A 20,958-nucleotide genomic window follows, 5' to 3' on the forward strand; every position below is an offset into this window, starting at 1 on the left:
CTGCCTAAAATACTTGGTATTATTTACATAACTAAGTAATGAATTTTACCACATACCCCCCAAATTCTTGTTGATCTGTGAGAAAAGAGTAAATGCAAGATTTGTAAAAATGTTTAAATAGGAAGCAGATGTAATTGAGATGTTCAGCAGTGATAATGCTGCCTGTTACAGACACTGCACAATGACTGTATAATAGATACTTCAGGGATTTTTTGATCCCTTTTAAACTGATGCAAGATGGTTATTTTACTGCTTAGCTATAGTATGCCACAGGCTCTATTTTTCTCGTTCTACCTTGTCTGAAAAGACTTTGCTGTAGCGGATAACTTGTGATGTGTATGTTCTAAGAGTATCTTAAAGACCTCTTCTACCCCTCTCCCCCCCTCCCAAGTGTAGCTATTGGTTTTCTCTGCTATGCCGTAGTTCATCTTAATTAATGGACTTTCCAAATGACCATGTTTCTTCTTTTGCTGTTCACTGGGAATAACAAGGCAAATTACTATTAATTTTAATTCTTACGCACACCGTAAGAACAACTTTAAAATTAATTTACCGGACTTATCATTAGTTGTGATGAAAATTTGGGACACTAACTTTGGATCAAGTGCTGAATATATAAAGGTCCTATTTATAACTTAGTCAGTAATTACTGAATTTTGAAAGTGTCAGATTTTGTCATTGGGTTCCCCTGTGCAAGATGAGGACTGCAGAAGTAGCATCTTGTTGGATGCAGAGATAGTATCTTGTGTTAGACTGGTGTACAAGTTCATTATACATGTTGGTCTAATAAAAGATACGATCTCAACCTACAAACCTTGTGGCTGCTTTGGAGTAGGATGAATGTAGGAGTGTGTGCAAGGCACAAGGATGTGGCCTCTTCATCTTTAGCAGTCTCAGGACTCTGCAGAGGTGTGCAGTGTTAGGAGACAAGTTTTCTTTCCCTCTGTGCTCTCTCCTGTCTTCTCTTATGATTGTCCTTGATCTGTGTCCTATTTAAGGAAACCTGCTGTGAGCACATGCTTTGTCTTTGGTATTGATATCTCTGCATTCAGGTGTAGCAAAGTGACTTGTGGCTTGATGTTGAAAACCCTAATTCTGCATAGTGATGTGCTATTTTGTGTACTGTCTATGAACTAACCTCGAGCGAATATTTCTGTGTGCTCTAACGTTCTTAGTCTTATGCATAGCCATGTCTTTCAAGGAATTAAAAACCCCTGTGGCTATAAATGCCCCTTTAAAAGTGTTTAGAACAATTTTCAGTCTTTCATAGAAACTATTTTCATATGAAAACTGAAAAACTAAAACTAAACTGGAGTTTGTATTGAAAGATGGTTACTGGGAAAGTAGTTCTTTACCTTGAGAGTTCTTGTGGGGGAGAAATAATGAGTTTTGTGTGTGGTCGGCTTGGAACTCTTGCCTTACAGAGAAGACAGCTAACCTAGCAGCTGCTGTAATCTGTAACCCTAAGGAATGGGACAAGGGGAAGCATGTCCTTGCCACTGGGAGAGTTCTGTTACTCCAACTTTGGATTTCTTCTCTGCACTACCTACTCCACCCAATGAGTGTTTCCTTCCAGAGGGTCAGGGAATTGAGTTGCTGATGTTCCAGCAGTAGCAGAAATACTTCCCTTTCCAAAGATTTGCTCTTTGTATGAGAGCTGGGAATTTATCTGAACTAATGTTCTTCTGTAAATTTGGGAAAAATGATGTAGTTGAGATGTGCATACATAACCAGGTTTTAATAAACAGAATGGAAACAAAGTGAGGAGAACACCACAAAACTCAATGTGCTGTTTATTCACCCTGACTTCATTGTTAACTGACTACTGCCATGGTATGCTTTATGGGCAGTCTGAACTACCAGCATCTTTCTATGTGCATTACATTATCAACATAAACTTTTGATAATATCTTATTTACCGATCTACATGCACAATACTCATCAGAAGCCTTTTCTATTATAGTAGGTAAGGAGAAAACACTAACCTACTTTTCAAAGACAAATGTCCCTTCTTAAAAGCAGATGAAAATCTGTAATTTTATTGAATCAGAGGAGCAAAGATACTATATGTGCTGGTGTGGTCTGTACAGATTATTTTACCCCCTCTTCATTGCTGTATGGATCTGTTCCTTATGCAGATGGATATTAAAAGAACTTGGGATATGTAGCCTGTTCCTTGTCAGGAAGCAGATAACCTGTGTGCCATATCCCTGAATAACCTAATACTGCCCTGCTCCCTCTCCAAGTCCTCAGGAAAAATGCTTCTATAATATACTGTTTACTAGATAAACATTGAGAAATATCTTTTCATAACTCAGGAAGAAAGTTTAATGCTAAGTGGTGACTTAGCGTTATTTTGAAAGTCGGCATTGCTGTTAGGGACAGTGAAACCACTCCACTCTGATGTAGGAACAATGATACGGGTTTTCTGGTTGCTCTTTAAAATGCTTAATTACTGTTCAGCACGTTGCAGATGAGGACTAAACCATATTGTAAAGTTTCTATTATAGGTTCAGAATCACACACTAGTCCACACAAAAGTAGCAGTGCAATATGACCTATTGTTTTATTTTCTTATTTCTGCATACACATTTCAAATGGAACTTCTGTGGTTTTAAGACTAATTTTAGAAGACTTTTTCTCATCAAATTAAGCTATGTGCTTAACTATTTTCCTAAAGCTTATTGCATGTCAGCTACAGCTAATGCTGTCTGTCCTGTAGTCAGTACACACAGTGAGCATAAATGTAAAAAGCATGCATTTGTATTTCAGTCTGATTCATTATTACTTGGCCTCCTGATGCCAAGACCATAGAAATTCTGAACAGTAAAACAGACTGAGTGGATTATTTTTCTTGTAGAATGCAACCGCTGAGCTGCTTTAGTTTTATTTGTATATTAATTTTTCAAATACCTTGATTAGTGGGAATATGTGGCTGTTTATAACATCTGTGCGTGTTACCCATTTTCCCTTTTAAAATTGGGTTTGCAGATGATTTTCCTCTAAACCAGAAGTGTCAGTTGGTTTTTTGAGAGTCAGTTTTAGGGTATGTGTGAATAATGCTGTAGTTATGTCCAAGACACAAATATCATAAAGCTTACTGAGTGGAATGTCTTAATGCAAAGAGAATGATGTTGTCAGAAGAGTAGTCAGAAATGGCTGAACTCCAAAAACCGAAGTGCAAGAGTCAATAACAACACATCTCAAATATATGATCATACCAAGGGGGAAAAAATGTTGTTCTGATGCTCACTGGATTCTTTTCTCATGGGTCTTGTACGCGAATCTGGACATACTGAACAACTTTGTCCTCAGGAGTTGCTGTACTTGGCCTGGGCTACTGGAATAATAAAGAAAAGTAAAGCTGCAAACACCTCTTGGTCCTGACTCGGCTGAATTCAGGAATTACTTATCAAATGTGTGTGATAGATTATATGGCTGCTTTTAGCGTGAGGCTTGTTTGGAATTTATTGCTGTTTAGTGCTAATGATTTTCAGAATAAAATGCCTGGCACTTTTTGGTTTTTTAAAGAAATCCTTGCAGCTTGTAACTTTATTTCTTAGTGGCCTCCTTTGATATATTTATGTATGGGTTTAGCTTCTCTGGAAGAAATGCTAGGAGAGCCTTCCTGAGCCCGTAGAGGCCTCTATTGTGACCAGTGACTTGAAAGAGAAAGGAACGTTATGCTAAAAGGCTTGTGATGGACTGCCATACTGATCAAGAAACAGAGATGTTCTTTCTGTATTTAATGCTGACTTACTACTTTGAGACTTCTCTATAATCTCTGTTCTTGACTTTTTATCTAGAGGGGACTGTGAAGCTTCTGGCACTGTTAAGCCCTGACAACTTTGGTGATTGTCACTGTGCTAGCCATACAGAGTCTGACACTGAAGTAGACCAAAATAAACAGCTTTGTAGTTGACCAGGAGAGTAGAGGAATGTGTAACCAGTATAGAGGATACAGTCTGAAAAACTTTTTCTGATTTGAGACACTTTCATCTCTGGCTGGCCCTAAACAAAAAATGCTTATACACTGCTGCTCATGCTAGACAGCTCTTTCTTCTTGTGTTTCTCCCCATAGTGTGAAAAAGGGCAGTGATAATCGAATCAAGGATTTTCAGAGAAAACTATAGCTCTTCAGGAAGTCATGATGGCATACAAAGGTTTTGTTGTTGTTTTTTTTCCCCCCAGTCATTTCTTTTGATGCTTCCACAATCTTTTAGTCATACTAGTTTAGATGATGTGAAACCTTAATACAGTAAACTACTTGTGGCAGAGGCAAGGATCTCAATTTCCGTGGAAGGCTACAAGGCAAACTCATTTGATTTATTTTGTAGAAAGGTAAGAAATATTTTACGCGTGTTTTCAGACTACTGAGTTCTAAACGTTCATCCTCTTAAGTCTATTTTCATTGGTGTCTAATACAATTAAGGATTGAGTTGTAGATTTTCCAGGAACGGAACATACTTGCTAGTATATTCTGAAAGTTGACCCTGGATATAAGGGATATGGCACTTGACAATGGTATGAGATTTCTGTTGTGATTTCAAACATTAATTGCTTCAATAGCAACCTAGTCCATAGGTAATATTGTGTTCTTAAAAGTCAGTGTTTTTTCTCCTTTGCTCTTGAAATCTTGTGTAGTCCTATCTTGGGGAAAAATTCATGGTGTTTTCTTTAGAGGCAGTGTTACTACAGTCATCTCAGCTTTGTTAGCACCAGCCCTCTGAATTCCCTTCTGCAAGACAGGGTTTGTACACATAATGTAAGACATCTTCTGTATATCTAATGCAATGGTTGAGCATAAATGGACCTTGTTTATAAGGGAGTGATTCTTCTGTAAAAGAAACTGTGCAAACAGCTTGCAGCTTGGGGTAATAGGCCTGACTTGCAAGACTGTGTTGCTATTTCAGAGTGTAGGTGCCTTGTGGGAGGGCAAGGACAAGATCTCACCTTGATGCAAGATACCATTTATCTTCGAGGGTTAACTGCAGCCTCTTAAGTGTTAAAACAATGTTCTTGTGCACTGACCTCCCTTGTTGAAGTTCTTTGCTATTTCTCTATGGGATTTTCTTGTAAATCAGAAGTTTTGGAACACATAGAATTAATTCTTAGAGTCATGGCTCTGGACTGTGATTGGTGTCTTTTCTTCCCCAGGAACTGATTTAGGCTTTTCTCAAATTCCTTTTATATGGCCAGATTTGTAAAGATGAGTAGATGCTTGTGTGCTGGTGTGTGAATGTCTGTCTAAAGACTTCTTGCATTCCTGGTGGTTGGTATTGTAGGTTTGGTCATCACCAGAAAAAGTGAAGACCAACTTCATTGTGCTACTGACCTCTCTGGGATGCTTGCCCTTGCTGAGGAGATACGACTTTTCTCTGAACCAGCTCAGGCTGCATATGGTGATTGTTTATGTTCACCAATACTGGCTGCAGGAGGTACTCTGTACTACTGCCATCCTCCTCATTGCAGAAGAACTCCTATAAAGTCTTTTCTGTGGATTTTTGGTTTATTGTGGAGTCTTCCCCATGCCTTGGATCCTAAAGATTTAGATGGTCTATTTTAATCTATGGCAGCCTGCTTCCTCTCTTTTATACCTATGAAGGCAGAATAAAGTGAGGAGAAGCTTACTTTGGCAGTTAATGCAAAGGATCACTGGAATACAGGCTCTTGTGACTTGACTTTTATTTACCTTACCATAAATATAGCATTACTGTAAAGTTCAGCCCTAAATTATTGAGGGCTGAAACTCTTAATCTGAACAAATAAATGATTAACTAATTTTCTTCCCAGAAACTTTATGCAAGGTGAAGTGAAAGTGCATGGATTCAAATTCCTGATTATATTGTCCAGCTAAGAGTATCCAAGCAGAACATGATTGAGGATGATCTTTCTCTGCCTAGTGGGAATCTTGATATGATTAAAGTTTGCTACCAGGCGATAAATGAGGACCCCTCTTTCTCTTCCCTTCACATTTCCCACATAGCAGTACTTATGGTTCTTTGCAACTTGAGCTTGGTGTATCTTGATGTTACTATTTTCCAGAATTGACTTCTGTTGCTCTTTAGGTTAAAACTGTGCTCTTGGCTATTGAAAACCATTTGCTAATGAGAAGGGACAGCACCGCTTTGCAAAACATTAGAAGAGGGTCCTAACTGGGTCATAAGGCCATGTAATCTACTGGCTGTTGATGTGTTGCTTCTTTTTTCTTCAAATGTTTGATTTCAGTTGTGGCTGTCAGTACAGGTTGTGTATTAAGTTGTAGTACTTCAGGCATTGGAGGTGCTTAGATGTGGTTTTTTAAGATATTGCTGTCCCAAGAAACAAAGTTTTGTTTATAATAACAAGTAAACAAACGAAAAGTAGCATGGTTTCAAACAGCTTGTTCCAAGTGACACAGTAGGTAAGTTAGTATCTCTGAATGCTGAAGATTTGGAGCTGAGTTATAACTTTTTTTTTTTCTGTATAGCGTTCAAATAATACTGTAGAAACAGCTCTGTATTCCCACTTCAGAAGTACATTAAACCAGTCTTTAACTAATGTCTTCCTCAGATTTTTGATAGAGTCTAGAAAAGCATGCTTATGGACAGTATCTCAGTGCCATGAGTAAGTGTTCTTCCATCATAATATCTGGTGTCTCTGGACAAAGAAATGCTTATTGCTGTAGATTTGTTTATGATGTCTTTTAAAGGCTTGTAACTGAGAGCACCTCTAGACAGCAGTGAATTCTGGAGACTTCAGGTAGTACCTGAAGTGTGAAAATAAAAGTGATGCAGCTGCAATTCTGCACATGTAGTATAAGTGTGGTTACCTGACAATATTCAAAAGTTTGTAACATTAAATTAGCTTCTTATAGGTTTTGTTGATCAGAATTGGGAAATATTTCTCAGCAGTTCAATGTAATTTCCTGATGTACTTCTGCAAAGAGCAGGTGTGTGTATCTGTTGCCTGGCTAACTTCTGGTAACCAGCTTCAGGACTTGTAATGAAGTTATGGAGGGAGAACTCTTTTTGATTTAGGTTAGATATGGAAGTCTTTATACTTTCCCCATCTCTCCTCTGTGATGCATTTCTTTCATTTTCATGTGTTTAGCAGATACTAGGTAAATAACTGCTTGTGCTTATAATTGCTCTGTCAAGTTGTAGTTGTAAAAGTGTGTTTAAAAAAAGGCTGACATCAGCTCTAGGGATAGGAGAATTAAAAAGATGTGGAAGGAATCCTGTGTCCAGATTCACTCAAACTCAGTAGTATGTATTAATGGTTCATTTCCACTTCCTTTTATATTTCTAAAAGTGTAGAATTTCATAATATATTAGATCAATACCATGTGCAAGTCTGCTGTACTGGATCAGAAAGAAATTATCTATCTCAGTCACTAACCATGGCAAGACACTAGCAGCAGGTGCTCTAGGGAATACACTAAGATCAGGGTCCCTTCCAACTCAGGATATTCTGTGATCCTGTAACCCAGCCACTTCCTTGGCAGTATGTTTTTTTGTTTAATAGTGTTTGACCTGCTCACTTTAAACTGTATTTTTCCACTCTAGTCAGCTTGTCTGATTATTTTAAAATTGTTTAAATTGTCATCTGCAGCCTTTGATAGCAAGGAGTTTCAAGGTTTAATTAGAGACAGTGTTATATTTTTATACATGTGTGTATATATATATATATAAAATGCAACATATATAAAGGTGAATATATAAATATTCTGTTTGTCTCTTCCATTGTACTTGTGTATCCAGAGTACCTTTTTTTTCTTGTGGGTCGGTTTTGTTCCCTAGATGCATTTTGTAATTCTCGTTAATTCTTCTGTACTTACTAGTTCTTTCTGCATATGGGGAGAGGAAAGCAGAGTTGTTCTGAGTAAAGGAGACAAGTGCACTGTAGACTTCTACAGTGATTTTCTTTTTGTGTGTGTGTGTGTGCTCTGTGGTTTTTTGTTTTTGTTTGGGTTTTTTACTAACAGTTTCTTTTATTTACTTTGGCTTTTGACTGTGACTGATAACTGAACTGATTTTACAGGGGATACCTTATGACAGCTCAGAGATATTGTTCCTTAAAGTTGCTTGGTAAATTGGCACATCATTGTGCCCATTTATAAGGTTTTTTCCTTGATTGCATCGTTTGGCATTTAGCAACAGTATATTTCATAATGTTTTATGAAATCACCCTTCAATCTCATGAGATCCTTCAAATTTCTGTGCTGGTTCTAAATAAGTCCTTTGGTGTAGTAACTTTTGTCCACTTCCTCCTTGCTTTCTTTTTCAGATTGTTAATAAATAGAATTGCTTATGTCTGTGATATCAGAATTGTTTGGAGCTCCTATGGTTGACTCTTGTTCCTTCTTTTCTTGCCAAGTTTTAAAAATCAATTCTTAATCCGTGAGAGGAAAGACACTACTGATGGCAGCTTAGTTTCTTTAGACAGCTCAGCAGAACCCCATTGAAGGCTTTTTTGAAATTTAAGGAGAAAAGGTTTTTCTAGTCCTCATGATCTGTGACTTCTGCCAAAAAATTATTTGTGGGTGGTGACTTGTCTATGAGCAGTTGGATATTTTTTTCTTTGACTACCTGCTAACCTGCAGCATGGTCATCAGAATTGATTATGGATTAAAGTTTAAAAGCTACAGGCTTTGCAGTATTTGTTCACACCTGGAGAATATATTTCTTTATGAATGGATGCTGCTTTGGATGGTTAATAACCTGGCTGGCAGCTGAAATAATGTGCAGTACTGAAAGTACCAGTGTACCTCTGATTCTGTTAACCCAGTGAGAGGGAGAAGCAAAGAAATTGAATCTGCTTAATTACTCTGGAATATCTTAACACTTCCAAGCAAAACTTTTCCTTTCAATAAAGGACTAGTATGTCAAGTCCCTTCTAAAACATTTTAACTATCAATTCCTACTTTTAAAAATCTCTTTTTGCAGCTACCTGTCAGAAAGCATCTGTGTAAACTCAATAGCAAAAGTTTTGAAGTACAGGCTCAGCAGGGAAGAATTGGGCTCTTCCACAGCTGCCTTATCAGCATGTGTCACTGACCAGACTCTGTAAAAGTGGACTTGCAAATAACTTATAAACTTACTTGTAGAGACAAACCCAGTCAAACTCTTAAGCAAAATGGCTTTAAAAATAAATACAAAGTAGAATTTATAGCTATCTGCATCAAATGTTTGTAAAGAGATTTATTCTTTACCTCAGTGAAGTGTGTTTCAAAATTTTCTGATCAGTCATTAATTATGTTTGATTTTATAAATTTATACTCCTTATATGTAGTAAGCAGAACTTCTATTGAAAAAATCATTGGATAAAGAATGAATGTGTAGGTATTGAGGGGGAAACTTTTGCCAGTTTTTCAGGCCATGTGTACTAATACATTGGGGTTTCTACAATTCTAATAAATGGAGGCAAGAAATCCCAGGTCTAGACTACTGGTTAATATAATAAAGATTTTTTTTTGTAATATTTAATGACTGAGAATGGCAATTCATATGTCAGCTTTTTGTAAGGGATTGCTGGTTGTCACTATTTCCCAAACTGTATTTTTCTTGAAAATTCAAAATGCAACTTCATTAACTTTCGCTTGATGCTCCTAAAGAGAAAATTCTGCCTTTGTTCTTCATGTGCTGAGTCAGGAACACAGTCAGGGGATCTGTTTGATTTTTTTTTTTTTTTTCCTCCTTTCTTTCTTTTCTAAGTGAGCTGTAGACCACAGCATATTCAAAAAATGTGAGGTGCATGAAGAGAAATTACTGCTGAGTTACCTGATTTAAAAAAAAATAAAAAAACTCTTCATGTTAATTTGATCATATGTAATCAGTCATTAAAAGGCAAAATACTTGATTCAGACTTGGAAATGTTTTAAGTGGGTATAGTGCAAAAAAGCTGATAGACTAAACCACAAAGTCTATCAGAGCTGTTATTGGTCCAGCAGTTTTTCTTGTACTCTCACCTATGTGGAGGAATGACAGCAGCTGACAGTATTGCTCCTACACTGTATCTCTGGGTCCAGAAACATAAACTGATTTAATGGTTTTTAAATTTTATTCTGACTGTCTCTGCTTCATTCCTTACCTTTTCAGGAATAGCTTGTGTAGAGATTAGCTGTTGGGTTTTGATCATGTGATCACTTCTTTCTTACTCTTGTAGCCAAGAGGGCTACTTAGAAGCCACCTGCTGAAATTCCTGCTCATAGGGCTGACCTGGGTGTGGAAACTTCTGCCCTGAGAGAGAAATGTGTGGTTCCTGATAGATTTACAGGGGAGCAGTTGCAGCGCTGAAGAAGAGGTATCTCTGCTTTCTGACTCTGTGTAAAAAATGTACATTGGGCTGCTTTTCCCTTAATGGTTTTTTCTTTTCAGGTCTGTAGAAACTTTCGGGAGAGAGACATGCTTCTGGCTGATACTGTATCTGTACCATTCCAACCATTCTGATTAGCACAGTTCTTACTTAAAAAGTTTTGTGAAGACTTTATTGCTTCATGGCATCTGGTGGGACACTTTGAGTTGTGAGGTATAAAGCTGCATTCTGGAGAATTACATGATAATTTGGTTTCTTTGTAAAGCAAGCATGAAATTCCAGGGTGAAAGGAAGATTATTTTTTTTTATAAGTTAATGTTAGACTTAAAGTACAAACTGCTAGAACTGAGGGGAGTCATTGGCATAGGTGCTTCACAGTTTCTGATCAGGGAAGTGATGAAGTTAGTAGTTTGTGTTTTGCTAGTGTAAGAATAAGACCACATTTTCAGTCTAGTACTCTGTGGCTGTTGACTTGTCAATCAGTTTGTCATAGAGCATACTTCATGCCAGTCCTGTGATCTCTGGCATCAGCTGCCAGGGAGTTTCAAGATGGAATTGTGAGCACTGAGGAGTGCATGGACTTTGACAAAGAGTTTTTATTCTTCTGAGCTCAATGCTTTGCATTATTTCTTGATTAGCAGAAGCACTCAAGCTGGAATCGCTGCTCATCCAGAATCTACAGATGAGCTGTATAAGGCTTCCTTTCTCTGTGCGGATTTCTCAGTCTTAAACTTATTTTGGTGCTTCTCTCTCCTTCCAACCAAATTAAAAAGTCTCTTTTGCTTTCATGGGTTATGGAAAAACATGGGAGACTTAATAATGTTGTTGCTAAGAAATCAGTAATTAGGCTGATACTTTGTTCATGTTTGCTGTTTAAAATTACTTGAAAAGCCCATAATAGCTCTGTTGCTCTGTAAAGGTCAAGTTATTTGAAAATGTTGGACAACTGCATGAGTTGAAACCTAATAAAAACATCTTAATTGAGAAGGTGGGGAGAAAACAAATAAATGTTAAGTAGTTTATTATCCATTTTTTGAAGGTTATTTTAAACATAAATAAAGAGATTTGAGAATTACTTAAAATTTGTTCTCGCTCAGATTTTCTAGTGTCTTAGTTTGCTTTCCTAATTTCAAGGATGCTATGGAAGGGAACTGAAGAGTTGTTACTAACCCTGATTGGATCTCCCATAGCCTAGGTCTGAAGTGTGTTCAGCTGTGTTATTAAGCTTCAGAGTGAATAATTCTTAGTTTTATTCATGTCTTGGTAACATGGAAAAAAGGTTACCTTGTGCACTGATTTATACTCTTTCTGAAAAGCATCTCAAACAGTCTGTGAAATTAAGAACAATGTTCAAGGGGGCTCTTGGCTAAAGGCAAGGCATGTGGGGTGGTCAATCCCCCCGCTTATGCATAAGTAGAAAATTTGCTACTTGCCGTGTGTGTTGTGTGAGAGTTTTTTGATAATACTGACATGTGGCTGCTACACTTTCCTGGTTTGTTGTAACTTAATATTGCTGTGACAACTCAGCACTTCATAAAGGGAGTTAAGGAATTTGAAGGATTTCTGAGATACTTAGCAGGTTGAGAAGAGAAGCCACAATCTGTGATCATGCAGACTTGCGTTTTATATCTAGTTTTCTACAAGTCATTTTTGTAATTCTTACCGAGTAAAGAAATATGTGCGTATGGTTTTATAAGGCATACTGTTACATATAAGAATGTGTATCTCTTTGGTGTGATCAGCTTTTATGTCCCTTTTCTGTGCTTCTTCCCCCCTGCCCCCAGCAACTCTAACTTTTAGAAGTATTCCCAAGATAATTTCAGAAGTGTGTGTGCTGACTACTGGATACTGTTCCCCTAAGAGCAGAACTGCTGTGCTGTTAATAGTTTTTGTTTCTGTTACTGCTTCTTCAGGGACAAATAACAGATAATCCTTTTGCTGTAGAGGAAGGTATTTATCTAACAGATAATTAAATCTTTGGAGATCTGTTTGCAGGAGGTTTAAGTGAATATTGGTTTTCCTTCATTTGGATAACAAATATCCATGAATTAATAAGAAAACTACTTACAGGGTTTTTGTACTGGATAATACAACTGTTTAAATTAGTGACTACAGCTGGATAGGCAGGCTAGGAGTTCTAAAGGTGCTGCAGTGGTCTTCTCTGTGCTGCACCATGAAAATGCAAATGAGGAGTGTTTATAATGTCAAAGCTGAGCTGTCCTTGAATGCAAGTTTAAAAAAAATAAGTCATGTACTTCTTTCGAAGCATATTGCATTGATGTGCTCTGTGCCAGATTGTACTTCAGTGATGGCATAACTCTAGTTCTTAAGGCATCCTTTCAGATCAGACCAGTTGTAATATTAAGTGTATGTCAATAACCTGCAGCTGGAGCAACAGGTCAACATTAAGTCCTTCTGCCAAATTATCCAGAAGGCGATGGCTGCAACCAGGATGTTGCAAATGGGTTATACTCAAAGGCAGTCTTGCACCCTCAACTTGGATGATTTTTTTTTCCTGTGTAAGAATTTCTGGGTTGTTGATCTTAAAAGACTGTGGAACTCTTCAGACCTGAGCTGTTCTAATTGGCTCTGAGAATACTGGCTATTATTATTAAGTATGCAATCTAATATAAACTAGCACAAGAAGCTTTCATTATAGAATTGGCATGTTCTCACCTCTTTTCTTCCCTGAAGAAAGCAGTGGACTGATAAAAACTCTGGTAGCTGGAAGCCTGGAACAAATGGTAGGTTTTTTCCTCTTTTGAATGAAGGCATCCTACGGAAATGTGAATAGAGTGAATGGCACCAGGAGACCAATGAAAATGGGATGGTGAGAGGGCTACTGAGGAGGCAGACAGAGAGCTGAGCTGTGTCATGGGAAATGGAGGAGGATATCCTGAGCAGCAGTGCAAAGGGGAAGGGTATCACTGGTGTAGTCACTTGGGCAGCATGTTTTTTGCATTGTGAATTTTGGGTTTTTTTAAGAAAGTACTTAGTGTTCTACATTATACCAGTAGAGTCCACTAACTAAAGTCTGGAATCTGTTTCGCTGCTGTACCAACTTTTCTTAAAGACACAGTCAGGCCATGCCACTTTAATTTTCTAGTTCAGTGGTGTGTTCACTTTCACTGCAGGAACTGATTTTCTTAAGGTGAAAAAGCTTTTTTTTCTTATCCTTAGGAAAGGAAAATGAGGATATACTATACTACTGAAATTTTAAAGGATTTAGAGATATAAACTGCTGTTAACATTGCTACTTTTAGACAACTAAATTGGTTTCAGGTTTTGTGAACATATTGTCTTACGTTACAAGCACATCTAAGAACTTATATGACTTTTGTACATTATGATAATTTAAAAATTCCATGTAGATTTTTTAAAAAAAAGTTATTACATGTAGCAGTGGCTTTGGATTAAGAAACAAACCCTCAAAAATCAGAGTTATTATGTACTGAAAAAGCAACAGCTGAAGTATGGGTAATGCAGTCTGTCTGCTGAATTAGTTTAAATAAGCAAACAACAAACTTTGTTTAGCTGTAGATCAACATTTATAGTAATTATCAATAGAAAAAAATTATAGATGAGAAATTAAAATCAGTTTAAATTGAGGGGAGAGCTGGCTTGGAGTTTGTCTTAAAATTGGGTATTTTAACTCCTAGTGAGTAAAGGGCAGCAGAAGGATAAGAAATTCTTAGATAAGTGAGATGCCTCAGTAGCACAAAGTCGTGGCCCAGAGGGTTCCCACATGAGAAGTTGAAGCTTAAAGCTGTTCCAGCTAGTTGTCCCAAATTTACTTGGGATAGCACTAATGAAATATCTGTGTCTGGAGTTTTTAATCTGAAGAGGTAAAAGGCACTGGAAAACATCTGTGAAACAGAAGGAAGTGCAGGTTGATGACGTTGAGCTGCCATCACTCACCTGGCCTCTGTGCCTTGCTGTAGGGACTTCGGGTGGCTGGACAGTGTTAGCCTGTTAGGTTATCGTTAAAAATCTGTCTGCTGGCGTGTTCTGCTGAATTCACTTTATCAGTGGTTACTTTTACAATTGAATATTGCCATATTGCAAACAAGTTACTGCATATAACATTAACATATGCACTAAAGAAGCTTTAAATCTCTTAAACCACCTGTCTTTTACAAGACACTTTGTTTCTCCAAAATGCTGTTCTCACTGTCTACTACTGGTTCTGTGTTAGTATATGAGTGTTCTACAACAGTATCAATATGCTGGTCTTCAAACACAGAGAAAGCTGGTACACTAGGGCGTGGAAGGAATAGGAGCTTTCTAATGGTAGCAGTGCTGTACAGAATCACAAGGAGGACAAATGTGTGTTGGAGTATATGTCACCTTACTAAGGACTAAATAGAACACAGCATTATGGAAAAATTGAACTATGGTACGCTGATGTGTAGATACCTGAACTGCAAGAATGAGTGTTTTGTGCTAGAGAGCTGTGTGAACAGAATAAAGACACTCCATTCCACAAATAGCCTGTTTAATAACCACCTGTGGTTGCTGCATGGTTGGCAAGCTGGTCTATCTGTATCAAGTTTCTGACAGTGACTGGTAGCAGATGCTCTGAAGAAAAAGTACAAGAAATGAAGTAGTAACCTTTTTCTAAGTAATGAGAGATTTAGGGAATTCAGAATAGTTCAGATGGAACTTTGCAACATCCTTTGACAACAATTTGTGATATATAATTTGCTGTATACAAATCTGTACAGTATAGCTATTGTGTTTCACTTGTTGCTTCAGCATGTCCTGCTTGTGTCCAGAGGAAATAACCATGCTGGAATATGTATACCAATGTTAGATGGTCTCTGTGTGTGACACAGGCCTTTAAAATATTTAAACTGTTAATTGTATAGCCCACTTCTAATTCCTTATCCAAATGCTTTATACATATCATGTCTATATGTAGTGGTGCTGTAGGTACAAAAATGAAATGGGAGTATGCAGAAAGAGAAAGTAAGGAATCCTAGAATTGAATGTGAATGAACGTGGGAAGTTAATTTGGACAATTACAGATTGTCCTAATATTATGCTTTTAATTTCACTGAGTTGACATAGATGCTAGGGTAGTGTTGTTGTCTTGGATAATTGTGTCCAGAGCTATATGTGCTTGTGAATGAATTTGTCAGAATCTCATTTGGCCTTTTTTATTTCTAAATAAAATTTAACATCTTTTTTTCTGTTCATGACTTGTAAGAAACTAAGGTATTTGAGTAAATAATATCTTACTTGGCATGTGTCACTGAGAGTATGAAGCCCTGTATGCATCAATGTTTTGAGTACTGTAACAACAAGCCTACAACAACTAATTCTTGGTTCAGTTTAAATGAGAGAAAGCATCTTTTTTTGGTACTGAACTTCTTTTTTGCCACATAACTGTCTTGAAATAGTGTGTTCACAGTGGGTTTATAAAGAATGGTAAGTTCCCTTTAGCAGGTGGCATCTAACTAATTTTGTTATTAGCTGCCTTGAAAGTATTAGGTAGAACCTTCTCTAGTGATTTCTTTGGCTGATTTTTGCACTGTTGCTGAATATGCTGCTTGAGCAGTTGCTACCCCTAGATACTTGTTTCTACATTTTACCAATACCTAGTGCAAGCTTCTGCATGGCTGTGTGATGAACTAGGTGGAGGATTGATTTGGGTAAAATATGACCCTGCAAGGATATTTTTGGTTTAGTCTCATTGGTTCAGTTATACTGGCAGAATTCAAAATCTGAGGCTATGAGTGCTCCCTAAGCACCTACAGGGAGGCATAAAGGGGAGAGTGTCTAGAGGCTTCAGTTTTGACCTCTGAGCTAAATAACTTGGGGATAATCCTAGTCAGGGTAACGCTGTTTTTTAGAAATAATGAGATGACTGCCTGATTCCTGGTCATACTTTCCAAACATTTAGGACTTTATCTGTGTCTTAACTTTTCTTAGGTGTTGTTTGTACTGTGATGAAAATGTAGCTGCAGACCACAGACAGAGTAATAAACATTATTCCAGAAAGAAGACATGGGAGAAAATGGACTTTGCAGTTTCTGGGCAGGATTTTCCACTTAGTACTACAGTTTGCTTTAAATGTTCAGCACAGTCAGGAAAAAGAAGTAGGAAGTGACCTTTTTGTTGGTCTCAAATGAAAATTAACTTGGATGAATTCAAGAGCCTGCTTGCTTGCGTTGCTCTCAGTCAGTATCAGAGCTATAAAACTTAGAAAAGCATAGCCCCTTTTCAGCACTCCCGCTGTCTCCAGGTGATTGTAAAATATCACTGTATTTTGATGTGTTTTTGAGCCCTGCACTCTTCTTGTGTAAGTCTCAAAAACATGACAGGCAAGCACAGGGTAGCATGTCAAAGAAGATGGCCTCTGGAATTTTCCCAGATTTCTTCTGAACTGTGTGGATGATTTCTTTAAGACATCTAGTCTTGTGTCTATTACTAGACTATCATCCATCATTTGGGGTGTGCATATGGGAACTTTCTGCATATGGATTCTCTGTGGGGCCCTGAATGACTTAACTCACCAAATCTCCCTCAGTTCTGTGTACTTAAAACAGTAAAAATGGGCTTTTCTCTGCATTCTGCCTATGAAAGGTTTTAGTGTAAACTTTCCAGTGGTCACTGCAATGTAGTGATAACCTTTTTTACTTTCAGAGTCTGAAGAAGATGGATGTTGTTGTCCTTTCAGCAGTCTCTAGTGGAGGAGGTAGTCCAAATGGGCCTCAGGCTGCTGTGGCCCCATGCTGGCCCAGAGGAGATTGCTGTGCTGACAGAGCTGCTGATGCTCTCCTGATTCAAGGAAGGGATAACCCATTATAGCTGCTGCTTGTAGTCTGCTTGTCTTTCTGCCTTCAGCTTGCATGTGGGATCAACGTAGGGGTGAAGTGTAGAAAGACAACTGATCCTTCAGCAGAGTGTCTTATGAGAGGGACTGCATTCCCAGTAGCATTAGGCAGGCAAGCATCTATGCTGCGTTTTTGAGACTTCTCATGGCTGATGGGTTTCAAGAGATACAAGGGCATGAAAAAACGTATGAGTTTCTGTTTGCGTAAGTTTAATGAGCCTTTACTAAAGGTTCAATGCATAGACTCCGACCTGTTTCACTTCAAGTGTCAGGTATGTTTGAACTTTAAGTGAAACATTAGCTAACATGTGTCTGGTTTTTTTTCCTTCAAGAGGCCCAAAGTCTCCAAATATTTTCTGGGATGTGAGTCCTTATTGAGGTTTTTCATGACTAGATTTTGAGGACTTTTGTCTGTGTTACTTTTATTATCTTAAAGCAAGTAGCAAGGCTGGATTCAGTCCATTGTGTGAGGGGGAGAATGTGTCTGTGTTCCCTGGAGCTAGCTGCCCTCTTGGAGGAGAACTTAAAATTTAAGGGACATGTTTACTGAAATGCTAGCAAATGAAGATATTCCAGTGTCTGCTGTGGAGAGAACAGGAGGAGTGTGTGTCAAGTGTGTGTGTCAAGTCTCAAATTGGTATACTTGGTGAAAAAGAATTAATAGCAAGCCAGTTTTTTTCCCCTGCAACCTCCCCCTCCCCCTGCCACTTTTTTTTATGACCCTTTTAAAGTTAAATAGGGAAGATGAACTGCTGGAAGTTAAACTTCCTCACCTCAAGTGCAAAAGGGAAAGGGAACAAACATCTGTATCCTAAATGGACTGGAATCACTAGCTATATTAGAAGTAAAATCATGTTTAGGTGAGCATCCTCAAAGAGTAGGATCACTTTTTTGTGACTGCAAAATTTGTAGGATTTCATCAAGAGAAACGATTGATGAAGCAGATTAGACACAGCTGTCATCCACTAAGTAAGCACTTACAAAAGTTAATAAAAATTTATCCTTTTTTCCATTTTGCCTGTTTTTGGAAAAGAACTTACTAGGTGGTATAGTAAAAGGGATAAAACACATAACTGCATGTTTCTGTAGTTTTGTTATTACCTATTACGAAATCACTACATCTGAAACATGCTGCTGGACATTGTCCACCTCTGCTCCATCCCTGTGTGAATGTTTTGGTGTAGTCTCCTGTAAACAGGATGTGGAACTGTTGGAGTCATGTTTGACTGCAGTTGTTGGAGTTTTGGAAAGTGTACGGACAAATTTGAGCTGCTTGTATAGCATGTGTACATATGTGCCACCTTCCTCCTTTTCTTCTCCTGAGATGCCATTAATTTGATCTCTTTGAACTTGATCTGAAAGATCAGATACTCTGGATTAAACATAACATGTAATACTGCCTTTTGTTTTTTGCTATTGCTGCACTGCTTTTCTTGTGACATTAATCTGGAATTGTTTGGAATAACCTTAGAACCGACTGGTTTCTATGTGTTTCTTGGTAGTGCACACATTATATGCAGAATGCTTTAATGATGCCTTACTATGCATGTTATTCTGGTTTTGAAAAAAATAAGCATTGTTCTGATGCAGATTTCAGACACAGACCCTGGTATATAAACCCTTCTGAAATGGAGACACACTTCACTGCTGAATCTCTAGATGGGATGCCTGAATGCTCTGTGACCAAGTAAATAAATATTTCCTCTTAGTTTCAAGAAACATGGCACACAGCTGCTCCTTACTCCTTGTTGTAAAATAGCGGGCCATTTGCTGACTGAAGCAAGCCATTGACATTATTGCTAACAGCTGCTGAACTCTTAGCGTTAACTTAAACAGCTCATAAATGTTAATCATATTGCAGTTTTGTTAGAGCTTGTCTGCCTATCCCAGAGGCGCTAGCTATTATGGCATGCTTTTTTCCCCACATGAACTGATGACATTTCTTAGTGGAGATTCCAAATAGTAACTTGCTAAGTTCAGTAATTTTACTGTGGTGGTGGAAGTTTCTTCAAAACAGTGCTTTTAATTACAGTTTCACTAGTATAGCTTTACTTATGTGTTTTAGTGGGCTCAGAGCTGCTGAGCATGTGATGGAATGAGTATGGAGTAGAAGGGAGTATGCTGTCTGCTTACTGACCTGTTGTTGGGAGATCAGTGACAGAGTCAAATCCAAGTCTAAACTGAAGAAAATCTGTGGAGTTCATCTGTGCTTCGGTTTAAAGTAATTTTCGTATTGTAATGGTTTTGCTGCCCTACAAATGTGAAAAGTTTACAGGAAATGTTTATGGGCTGCTGTAAAAATGTGTGTTATCTGCATAATAAGCAATTAAACAATGTTCTGTAGCCTTTTAATGGTCCCTTCCACTCTTCAGCCAGTGGGGATGGGTACTTAAAAACAAGACAAAGCTCTCAAACTAATCCTTTCCTTCCTTCATGTCAGATTGTGCTAGTGTTCTCTGTAGAAAACACTGATAAAGTTCCAGAACCTGTTTTTGAGACTGTCAAAATGATTGTGAATATAGCACAAACGAAAGCATAGATAATGAAGTAAAAGATACTCTATTATTGTGGAGGTATAACTTTTTGATTTTAATCATTGTGAAGGTCAGAAAGAGGACAATGTTGTTGCTAGTACATGCCATATAGAGAAATTATGCTTACAGTGTCTAAAAGCCATTCTGTCATCCTTACTCTTTAGTGGTCATCCAGTGGAACTTTTTCTCTCTAGGGCAATGGTGTATGTGTACCGGAACTGTACTTTGTGCTTAGACAATATGCTCCCTACCAAACTCGTTGAAATTGCAGTTAGTCTGAGCTTCTGGTATCAGCCTGTGATTACAAGTTAACCTCCTGACAACGCAACCATTCCCATACAAAGCTGTATGCTCTCTGCTGTGTGTCTGGATAGTGCTTTGGTTGTGTGCATGTGTGTGGTTCCTCTTCAGGATTCTCTCCTGGCTGCTTGCAGAGAAATTTCTGTTCCTGAAGAGGTGTGCAGGACAGGGACAAGTGTTGCAGACTGATGCTAAACAGATCCTATCCTGTAAGGTGGGAGGTCCCAGCTTGAGCTGGAACCTCTTGGGCTTTATCAGATAGACTTTGTGCAAGGAAGTATGGTTTTGGGTGAAGAAGATCAAAACAGTACTGGTTGGTGTTTTTTTCTTTTTTTGGGGGTGGTTAAAGTATGAAACCAAGGCTATATAAGGCTAACATCACATTATACTGAAAACTGTGAGCAAGGGTTTGATCTCAAAACATTCAGTCATCTTAATTCCAATGACAGAATTAAATATCACTCTTCAAGTAGGTGGATGTGAGAATTGTTTTCTGGACTTCCTCCTAAAAGCCTGGAGAAAGATTGGATACTATACGATCTACTAGCTTGTGGTTAGTAATGAATCAGAAAACTCTCTGGGAAAGTAGAGGGGACTCCAGTTGTATATGTGTGGTTCAATTATAATTACATTACTGATGTTTTGGGAAAAATATGATTGCAAAAATAATTCCAGATTTTTTAAAGACTTCAGAGCTCACTTATTTCTACAGAAGTGATGTAGTTCATTACAGCTAGTATGACCATCCAACTATCAGTTCTAGTCCCATATTTTCAATGTTTTTCAGTGGGTTTTTAATTTTTGTTTCTTTTTTTCCTTTTATTTTTCTTCCAATGGTCCAGCTAAAAATTTTACTGTTGTCCTTTAATTCTACCCCATCTTCATTCACGTCTCATGCAGCAAATGGAGACAGCTTGCTGAGATTAGATACTTTCACATATCCAGAGTGGTACTTAAATGAAAAAATAAAGAAGAAAATGCCCAAATTGA

The 20,958-nt window shown here is 37.8% G+C and overlaps 1 protein-coding gene across 4 annotated transcripts in view; it reads left to right on the plus strand.

Moving 5' to 3' along the window:
* CNOT4 (CCR4-NOT transcription complex subunit 4) overlaps positions 1 to 20,958 on the plus strand; it is an 80,331-nt gene that overhangs the window by 16,620 nt on the left and 42,753 nt on the right. The gene's annotated exons all lie outside the window — the stretch shown is intronic.

Source organism: Manacus candei, unplaced genomic scaffold (assembly GCF_025592945.1).
Source record: "Manacus candei isolate 608988 ecotype Guabito, Panama unplaced genomic scaffold, ASM2559294v1 h1tg000018l, whole genome shotgun sequence".
NCBI classification, from domain to species: domain Eukaryota; kingdom Metazoa; phylum Chordata; class Aves; order Passeriformes; family Pipridae; genus Manacus; species Manacus candei.